The sequence below is a fragment of the Chinchilla lanigera genome, unplaced genomic scaffold, assembly GCF_000276665.1.
Source record: "Chinchilla lanigera isolate Chin_1 unplaced genomic scaffold, ChiLan1.0 scaffold00062, whole genome shotgun sequence".
Classification (NCBI taxonomy): Eukaryota; Metazoa; Chordata; class Mammalia; order Rodentia; family Chinchillidae; genus Chinchilla; species Chinchilla lanigera.
In genome coordinates this window covers 7,084,542-7,093,709 of record NW_004955463.1, presented here as the reverse complement: position 1 = coordinate 7,093,709, position 9,168 = coordinate 7,084,542, and positions in this window count along the sequence as shown.

The following is a 9,168-nucleotide window of genomic DNA, read 5'->3' as shown; positions in this document are numbered from 1 at the left end:
TCAACATGGAACCTCAGCAGCTGGAGCAGTTTCTAGCATGTTCTGGAGCTTAATTAACCACTTGGGGTTGGGGAGGAGACTTCAGGTCAGTGGTCCAGGAGGCAGAATAGTAGAGTGGTTTACAGGTTCTGGAGTCCAGTACCTCCGTTTGAACCTGAGCGGTATAGCTTATGTGCTGAATAAATTTAGACAAGTTACTTGGTACCTCTCTACCTTCCTTTCTCATGCATAAAATGAGGAGAAAAAATATTTACCTCCCCGGGTACTTGAGAGGATTAACTCTGTATCTGGATGTGGTAGCTCACATCTGTGTCCCAGTACTCTGGGAAGGACAGGAGGATGACATGTTTGAGACCAGCCTGGGCAATTTAGGGAAAACCTGTTTCAAAAATAAAAAGTAAAAAATAGGGCTGGGGCTATAGCTCAGTGTGAAAGCCCTGGACTCAATAATCTCTAAAACACACACACACACACACACACACACACACACACACACACACACACACAAATATTTAATATAAAAAGTAGTACAAAATAAGCATAGTAGTCTCTGGCTATTTTTTGTTTAAATGGGGCACTTTCTATTAATGCTTCATTTGAACATGTCTTTTTTTATGTGTGTGTACAGAACTGGGGATTGAACCCAGGGCCTTTGCCTTAAGCTATATCCCCAGTGCTTTTTGAAACAGGGTTTTGGTAAATTATTAAATTGTATAGATTGACCTTAACCACTGTATATCCCCCAAAATAAGACCATGTTTTATATTATTTTTTGCTCCCAAAGACACCATAGACTTATTTTCAGGGATGCCTTGTTTTTTCATATACAGCAATGTGCACTTATTTATGTACAGGAATCTATATTTGTACATTTATTCATGCACAAAACTCTACATTTATTCAAATACAGTCCCGTCATCTTGTTCTGGAATATCACCATAACTCTCCAAACCCTAAATTCGGGGCTGAGTTCCTTGCGACTCCATTTCCTGTAGAACCTCTGGCCCTAATCTCCATGTCCAGCAGCAGAGCTCTCGTCTGTGTGGCCCGCTTGTGTACACTGACAACACTGTCAGCGATTTTAACCCACGAATTCCTCACCCGAGTCACAACCTCTTGCAGGCTGGGCCGTCACGAAGTTTCCATTGACTCAAGTGTTTCTTGAATGTGTACGAGACAGGAGCAGCAACAAAAATGATCACAAGAATGATGGTCCACACAAAAGCATGGGAAATTGCGGGCACCACAATTCAGAAACTGTTTCTTTATCTCACATAGGTGCATTAAGTACCTTTGTTACAACACACCATATAATAAACTATGAAGATTCATCTTAGACACAATCAAGTCTGATCTGTATCAAGCACATGCACAGTGTTTATGCATTATGTCCGTACTCCGAATTGGTCATGCAGCAATAAGTCTTAAGCTTTCATCTGTTTACATAGGTGTTTACCTCTCACCCAAAGGCACCCACTTGGATATTTACAAATAATTAATTTTTTTGTATCAGGAATCGAACTCAAGACCTTGCGCTTGCCAGGCAGGCACTTATGCTGCTGAGCTATATCCCTGAACCCTTTTACAAATAATTATAACTTATGTTATGTATTTTAAGCATTAATGTCAATATTATTTATATTTACTTATACCTTCAATTATTTTATAATTCAATATTTCTGTCATATGTTGTAACAGATGTACTAAATGTATCTTTTTGACTGATGAGTTTAATTGGGGCCTATTTTGGGGTAGGGCTTATTTTCCAAGCATCCTGAAAAAGTCATGTTAAGGTTTATTTACTGGTTAGGTTTATTTTAAGAGAAATATGGTACTCTACCATAATTTTTTTCAATAATTTTTTTTTTTTTTTTGTCTTTTTGAGATAGGGTCTCACTATGCAGTTCAGGCTGGCCTTGAGCTCACTTTGTAGCTCAGGCTGGCCTCTAACTCACAATAGTCCTCCTGCCTCCGCCTCCTGAGTGCTGGGATTACAGGTGTGTGCTACCATACCTGGCTTTCTAGCATAATAAAAGGTAACTCGAGTCACTTATAGGAAAATGGGTGCACTTTGAGACAATGATGTTGAGTGGGATAAATCAGACCCACAAGTTTAAATATCACATGATTTCTCTTATGTGAGAAACCCAGAATTAAAATAAAGAGCAAAAGAAAAGGTAGATAAAAGGAAGTAGGGAGACAGATTTTTCAAATGGGAAGAGGAAGAAAAAAGGAATGAAGGCATGTGATGTCCGTGCACCAGCTCCCCACAAGGACTGTAAACATTGTGTACTGCATGCGTGTACTGAAAAAGAAAGACGAGAAGTCAAGTCAAAGTCCCCAAACAATTAGATCCATCAAATGGCTACAGAAGGAATAAATCCCAAGGACGAGAATGAGTCCAGGAGCCCTCAGAAGCACACAGGTTGGCCTCTTGATGGATGAACTGTGTGAATTTGGCCCTGACCTGAATGCCCGTGAGGCCACTGGCAAGTGAGGGGCTTTTGCAGTAGCTGGCTTTTGTGCTAGAAGGCCAATTTCAGAGAAGGATGGCAGTGCAAAGAGAAGCATATAACTAGATTCTGTGGGGAGGACTAGTCCACTTAGCAGGACCTGAATTCAGCAGAGCCCAGACTGATACTTGGAGGAGCAAGTTTCTTGTTTCTTCTCTAAGTTTTAGAGCACTCACATGTGATCAGGCTAAGGCAGTCAGCCACAAAGTTTACTTCTCATGCATGTGACACATCTGTTGTGGGTGGGTCACAGGTCTTCTTCCTTCCAGGATTAGACTGACAAAGTACCTGGTCTTGAGCGTTGCAGGGCCTTATGGCCGAGCGACAAGCAAGATAGCAAATTACAAGCTAGTTCTTAAAGCTTTTCCTTGGATGTCCCATGTTATTGTGTTGACCTTTCATTAGCCAAAGAAGTCATATGCCAGTCCTCATGTTCAACGCGGTGGGAAGTATAATCCTCCCTCTGAAGGAGGAAGTGGGTAATTATGAACAATTATACAACCTACCATGGAGGCCATCAAATTTGACAACTGGGAAATCACTACTGACCCTCAAAAAAGAGTTGAGTTCTTGTAATGATGGTTATAATTTACTGACTACATACTATAGTACTGTATGAGTGCTGAGTGTTTTTCCTTTATTACCTAATTTAATCCTTTATATTACAGATGAGGAAACATAGGTTTAGAAAGATTAAATACTGCCTTAGATTCATACAACTACAAAGTGGTGAAGAATATATTTAGGTTAGTTGTCTTTGGCTGCCATGCCAATATTTTAATCTCTAAAGATTATTGGCTAGTATTGGCTCTCTGGAGAAAGTTTGAGGATGAATTCTTAAGAGGAGATCAGGGTTGTGGGAAGATATTTTCAGCCCTAGACAGGCTGAGTTGGAAAGCAGGGGAAAATATTTCTGAGGGAGGAGAGAGTATTAATGCTAGAACATTCTGGATAGATAAAGAGTAAAGTACTTTAGCTCTTGGTTTGTGTGAATATGAACTCATTTGTTTTGTTGACAATTTTGAGAGTTTAGGTATCTACTTAGTTGAGATGATTAACAAGTTGGGAGAGTTAAAGACAGCTATTACTTGATGTCAGAATTTTCCTCTTATGAATAATGGGTATAAAGTAAGAAAACTAGAATGGAAAATTAAGCCACTACATAAAAAGGAATTGGATTCTGAGTGTGTGTGTGTGTGTGTGTGTGTGAGTGTGTGTGTGTGTGTGTGTGTGTGCGTGCACATGAGTGCTGGGGACTGAGCCCAGGGCTTCATGCATGCTAGCCTAGCACTCTACCACGGAGCCATACCCTCAGCCCAAGACTTCATTATGAAGTATACAAATTCTATTTCCTGAAGAAGTCACCACCCTTTCTACCAAAGAGTATGCAGGATATTGTAAGCATTCGTGAGGCAAGACAAAAAGCCATAGTATTTATTAGTTGTTTGGGTGGTTCTTCATATAATTTGACACTAGCCACACCCTCTGACCTGGACATCCTGAGGCTGCCAATATGGAGGTGGTTGTAATTACTATATGGGTTTACGTAAGCATCAGTAGTAGAGACTGTGTGTATGCTGTATGTCATAGAATCTATAAATAGCCATGTCCTCCACCTCATAGTAGGATATTTTTTCTATCCCCTCCTTAGAAGGGAAGCTACCTTAGAAGCAATCCAGATAGTTTTAGAGTTGTTAATAAGGATGAGAAAGCAGGATACAAACTATAATTTGTTCCAAATATTGGACTCTCTGAAATCAAGCTAATTTGGACTAATATTTAGAATCAATTAAGTTGGTCCTTGTAGTCAACATTACCAGTAAAGAAAGTATTTTTTTTTTTTGTACCAGGAATTGAACTCAGGACCTTGTGCTTACCAGGCAGTTGCTTGTGCCACTAAGCTATATTCCCGACCTAGAGGTCTTTTTGTTTGTTTGTTTTTTTCCTTTTTGAGACAGGGTCTCGCTATGCAGTTCAGGCTGGCCTTGAGCTCAATTTGTAGCCCGGGCTGGCCTTGAACTCGCGATGATCCTCCAGCCTCAGCCTCCCAAGTGCTGGGATTACAGGCGTGCACCACCACGCCTGGCAATAGGTCTTTTTTTTTTTTTTTTTTTTAAATTTACTTTTGACAGGAGGATGGCCTAAATACAGACCCTAGAGTCAGCCCCGTTTTGTCTCTTTTTCTTCCATTTTTGTCTTTACTTAAGTAACATCAGGGTACAGGGTATTACCCAAAGTGTTGGAATAATGAAGTCATTGCTTTCCATTATGATCTGGTCACAAGCAACAAGCAGAGTAAGCAGGGCTGATACCACTGTTTGGCAACATGCATCATCGACATATTGAGTAGGGCTTGCTGCGGTATGTAAGGGTTTCAGTGAAAATAATAAGTGCTATGCTGGGCATGATGGCACATGCCTCAATCCCAGCACATGGGAGGCTGAGGCAGAAAGATCACTGTGAGTTTGAGACCAGCCTGGGCTACACACTGAGTTCAAGGCCAGTCTGAATTGCAGTGTGAGACCTTGTCTGAAAAAACAAATAAACAAACAAAACCCCCCAAAACCCAAAACTGCTAATATACAGGTAAAGGAGAGCCATTTGAGATTTGGGAGTTTGGATCACGCAGAACATGTTCTGATATTGTGTCTAGCTTAGTCATTCAACATGGCTAAAATGAGAAATGTATAATGAGCATTAACTGAGTGCTTTCTGCGTGGTAGGTTTAGTTGTGCAAAAGCATGTTTTAATAAATTTCTAATTATCGAATGGTTGATAATGAGCACGTGTCAAATAAACTCCCCACATGTGGAAATAAACTCCCCACATGAGAATGGAGACTACGTAGCGCTTGCTACAGCAAGGGGGGCAGTCACCAGTACCTGAGTTTGGCAGACTCAAAGGCAGTGGGAGAGAGAGGCCTTATGGGAAGGCACCTTTGATGTATTCTGATTAAAGCTGCTGGAGCTGCAGGTAGGCTAATGAGAGTTATGTAGTTGTTTGGGGGAACATACTTGGCTTTCTTCAGGCTGTGCTGGTATAAGGAAGCTGAGAGGCTAAGGCTAACCCTATTTTGAGCTGATCATTGCAGAGGTTATGGTTTGGTTTATGTGGATGAGAGTTTTATTGTCTGTGGTCTAGCTTTTGTCCATTTGTACATTATGTCTATAATTCATTAAGGGGGAGCCAGCAGAATGGTAGAACAAATTCCACGAGGATATGAGAAACTGGGATTTATATGCACTCATGACAGAAAGCCATGTTTATTACAACTGCTAAATTGATACCAAACCACAATTTTCTCCAGAGGACGCAATCTTTTTTTTTTGAGACAGGGTCTCACTATGCCATTTAGGTTAGCCTTGAGCTCACTTTGCAGCCCAGGCTGGTCTTGAACTTGCAATGGTCCTCCTGCCTCAGCCTCCCGAGTGCTGGGATTACAGGTGTGCACCACCACGCCCAGCAGGATGATGCTATCTTAACCCTTGGTGTTATTTTTTGTACTTGATCCTACTCTACTCTCCTTATTACATTTATCACTTTCCTACTGGTTAATCTCTGACTTTATCAGGTTGTGAAGCTTCTGGGTTCTAATTAACGATCATTTGGGCAAGGTTATATATCCTGACGGTATCAGATGACCATCACATAGGTTTATTACAAAATCCTCCAGAATGAAACTAATTAAAGGTTGCTAGACAAAGGCAAAGAAGGGGGTATCATAATGACTGACTTGAAATTGTACTATAAAGCTACTGTGATAAAAACAATGTAAAAAAACAACTTCCCAAAACTGGAAGAACAGTGTAGTACTGGCAAAAAAAACAGACCTGAAGATCAATGGAACAGATTAGAAGATGCAGAAACAACTCCAAGCGTACTCAGCTACCTCATCTTTGACAAAGGTGCCAAACACATTCACTGGAAGGAAGACAGCCTCTTTAATAAATGGTGCTGGAAAAACTGGCTCTGCATACGCTGAAGATTAAAATTGGACCATGTCTTTCACCATGCACTAAATTAAAGTCACAATGGATCAAAGATCTAAATACTAAAACAGGAACATTAAATCTGCTGGAAGATAGAATAGGTAAAACTCTTGAGGGCATTGGTATATGCAAAGACTTTATGAATAAAACCCCAATTGTGTAGGAACTATCACAAAGAATCAGCAACTGGGATCTCATCTTATTAAAAAGCTTTTGGGGCTGGGTATTTAGCTCAGCAGCACAGCACCTGCCTGGCAAGCACAACGTCGTGAGTTCATTCCCAGTACTGGAAAAAAAAAACAAAAATTAAAAATTAAAAAAAAAAAGAAAAGCTTTTGCATAGCAAGAGAAACCATGAACAGAGTGAAGAGACAACCCACAATGTGGGGAAAAACATTTGCCAGCTCTTCTTCAGACAAAGGATTACTATCAAGAACACATAAAGAACTCAAAAAAAAATCAGGCCTCCCAAATATGAAGACCCAACCCAAAAATGGACATCTGTGATGAATACATACTTCTCAGATGAAGAAATGCAAACTGCAAATAAATATATGAAAAAATGTCCAACATCACTGGTCATTTGAGAGATGCAAATTAAAACAACACTGAGATTCCATCTCAGCCCAGAAAGAATGACTATTATCAAGAAATCAACCAACAACAAATGCTGGAGGGGATGTGGGAAAAGAGAAACCCTTCTCCACTGTTGGTGAGAGTGTAGACTAGGGCAACCACTATGGAAATCAGTGTGGAGATTCCTCAAAAAAGGAGTTCCTTTTAGAATTGGAGGTCCCATTTGAGCCAGCTATTCCCCTTCTAGGTATCTTCAAGGAAGAATTAAAAACACTGTACCATGCCAGGTGTAGTGGCACACACCTGTAATCCCAACACTTGGGAGGCTGAGGCAGGAGGATTGTTGCGAGTTTGAGACCAGCCTGGGCTACAAAGTGAGCTCAAGGCCAGCCTGAACTGCACGGCGAGACCCTGTCTCAAAAAGACAAAAAAACCCACAACAAAACAAAACACAAAAAACAAAAAACCCCACTGTACCACAATGATATATGTGCACCCATGTTTATAGCAACACAATTTTTTGTAGCTAAATCTTGGAAACAGCCCAAATGCCCATCAATTGATGAATGGATAAAAAAGATGTGGTGTTTTTATACAATGGAGTACTACTCATCCTTAAAGAAGAATAAACTGGACACTTTAAGAGGTAAATGGATGCAACTCAAGACCTTATTCATAAGTGAAATAAACCAGACTGACATGTGTAAACATTGTATTGTCTCCCTAGTGTGAGACACTGAAAGAGTAAATAAGATCCAAAATGTACAACAGATACTGTGAAATGGGAAGAAACTATTCAAAAGGAAAGAGTAACTGGAATGGGAGAAAGCAGAAAAGAAGGTAGGGAAAAGCAAAAATATACATATATGTATACAAGATAGTTAAGATAGTTATAATACTAATTTCTCTTAGTTCATTGAAAAGAAAGGTTTGTGCTAATACTGACAATTAAACGCGTATATCTTGTACTCTGAGTAACTGAAGATAAAAATACACAATATATCAACCATTGTTACTGTACTATTATCTTCTTTTGAAATTCTGTTTTATTTTTTCCTCTTTAAATGAAAATTTAAAAAAATAAAATAAAAAAATAAAAGCTGGCCAGGCATGATGGTGTGCTCCTGTAATCCCAGCACTCAGGAGGCTGAGACAGGAATAATATTCTGAGCTGGAGGGCAGCCTGGGGCTCCATAGTGAGTTCAAGGCCAGCCTAAACTACACAGGGAGACATTGTCTGGGAAAAAAAAGCCACACATCATTTTTTCCTTTATTTGCTAGTTTTTTATTTTTTATATTTTTTTGAGACAGGCTCTCACTATACACTTCAGGCTGCCTTGAACTCACTTTGTAGCCCAGACTGGCCTTGAACTTGCAGCAATCCTGCCTATTTCCAAGTTTTGAATAAAAAATTCAGGTATTATGTCATTTAATCTTAATAACATTCCAATGCGAGTAGTCTATTGAGGTAGTACAATTATAGTTTCCTTTCCAGATGAGAAAACAGAGGCAGATTAATTTAAGGAGTAACCGTGGACTGTGCGTGGTGGCGCACACCTGTAATCACAGCTCTCAGGAGTTCTGAGGCAGGAGGATCGTTGCAAGTTCGAGACCGGCCTGGGCTATAAAGTGAGTTCAAGACCAGCTTGAACTGTATAGTGAGACCCTGTCTCAAAAAAAAAAAAAAAAAAAAAAAAAAAAAGAGTTGGGATGTTTTCTGAAGTTCAGGTGCTGGTGTTATTTAACCTCAAGTCACAAAATAAATGTTGAAAGGTTGAGTCACCGCACGGGTTAGATTCCAGAGCTTATGAAGTTTGATTCTCTGCAAAAAAGGTGTTTTTCCTTTACATCAGCGCGAGTCACCCGACACCTCCAACCTGGGTCCAGTTCTCAGCTCCGTCTCCAGACACCCTCCGTTGTCATGGAGACCCAGGACGCCCGTGCCGCCCCGCCCCCCGGGAGGCCCAAACCCGGGCCCACGGTGACGCATGCGCGTTCTCGGCGGCGAGGGGGCCCGCGGTGGCTGACGGGACTGAGCGTCTAGCCGCCCGATCAGGAAGTGGCGGGCGGAGCCCGGGCCGAGTCGCTGC